Here is a 1,782-nt window from a genome sequence, read left to right as displayed (position 1 = left end):
CCCACCGGCCGTCCATGTCTCCGCTTTAAAGACATCTGCAAACGCGACATGAAATCCTGTGACATTGATCACAAGTCGTGGGAGTCAGTTGCCAGCGTTCGCCAGAGCTGGCGGGCAGCCATAAAGACAGGGCTAAAATGTGGCAAGTCGAAGAGACTTAGTAGTTGGCAGGAAAAAAGACAGAGGCGCAAGGGGAGAGCCAACTGTGCAACAGCCCCGACAAACAAATTTCTCTGCAGCACCTGTGGAAGAGCCTGTCACTCTAGAATTGGCCTTTATAGCCACTCCAGGCGCTGCTTCACAAACCACTGACCACCTCCAGGCGCGTATCCATTGTCTCTCGAGATAAGGAGGCCCAAAAGAAGGTGGGTGCGTGGAATGCACTGCCAGCGGTGGTAGTGGAAGCAGATACATTAGGGACATTTAAGTGACTCTTGGATAGGTACATGGATGATAGTAGAATGAAGGGTATGTAGGTAGTTTGATCTTAGAGTCGGTTAAAGGTTCGGCACAACATCGTGGGCCGACGGGCCTGTACTGTGCTGTACTGTTCTATGTTCTAGATGAAAGGATGGCAAACATCAATGGATTAGAATGTGGAGAGGCAGGAAAAAATGATGCCATTTTAAGTAGGGGGCCGGGGGTTAGTAGAAACAGACCAGGGCTATTTTACTCTCTATCTCACTCCTTTCTTCTATCTGGCTCATTATCACATCCTCTCTCTTTCAGAGCAGTGGGAATCACTGGAACCCACACTTGTTGCTCAGGTTTTTGGTTCCAGGAAAATACAAGATCCACATCAGAATGACAGGAAAGATAAATGTGATTCATAGCCAATCATATTCCTTTTGGTGATGTGTGCTCAGCCTTGTTATATCAGCAAAGGCAGCAGGAAATGCAAATCCTGAAGAGTTTTGATAGAGTGAAGAAGGAGAAAATGTTGCCAGTGACAGAAGGGTCAGTAACCAGAGGAAACACATTTAAAGTAATTGACAAAAGAATTCGAGTTGTGATGAGGAGATTGTTTTTTCCGCAGTGTGTTGTTCTGGTCTGGAATGCAATCCTGAAAGGTCAGTGGAAGCAGATTCAATGTTAACTCAAAATGGAATTGGATATATACCTGACATGGAAAATATAACAGGGCAATGGGGGAAAGGACAGGAGTGTGGGATGTGGGATTAATAGAATAGCTCTGTTAAATATCAAGCAAATGCACAGTAATAAGGTTCAGTGCTTGGACCTCAGATATTTTCACTCTATCAATGGCAGAGAAGGTTCGAGGGACCATGTAGCTACTCCTCATGTTCTTCCCAGTGTCCAGGATAAAGTATAACATGACACTGATTTCCAGATGGTCAAAACAATCAGGGGAAAGCAAACGCAATGGGCATCCTTCAGGAAAACATCACATTTAAAGTGAGGAACTAATCATAAGGCACGGACAGGGATTGAACCCATGATCTTCAGTTTACAAGATTGACGCCTTACCACTTGGCCACCATGCCTTTTGTTAATTGATATCTGAGGCTCCAGAGGAGGATTTGTGATTCTTTTTCAATTTGGTTGAAACAGCATCGAGAAACATGCACAGAAATAAAGAGGGATTGTGGAATGGGGAACAGATCAGCCTCATTTCCATCATCAGCATCATGAAATCTTCATTCAGACGTTCCATTCCCATCCTCAGCTTTTCTCACATCTGTACAATAATATAAGAGTGGACATTGGGTTGTTACTGGGCAGATTATATAAATAGACTATGTGCATCATCACAGGAAGTGA

General features: G+C 44.3%; 1 non-coding gene across 1 annotated transcript; it reads right to left on the bottom strand.

Annotated features, from left to right (window-relative positions):
* Positions 1-1,433: 1,433 nt before the first annotated feature.
* On the bottom strand, positions 1,434-1,505 carry trnat-ugu (transfer RNA threonine (anticodon UGU)). Its single transcript has one exon. It is a non-coding gene; the product is annotated as a tRNA-Thr (tRNA).
* Positions 1,506-1,782: the final 277 nt, after the last annotated feature.

Source organism: Heterodontus francisci, chromosome 35 (assembly GCF_036365525.1).
Source record: "Heterodontus francisci isolate sHetFra1 chromosome 35, sHetFra1.hap1, whole genome shotgun sequence".
Taxonomy (NCBI): domain Eukaryota; kingdom Metazoa; phylum Chordata; class Chondrichthyes; order Heterodontiformes; family Heterodontidae; genus Heterodontus; species Heterodontus francisci.
This window is presented reverse-complemented; position numbering and strand designations above follow the sequence as displayed.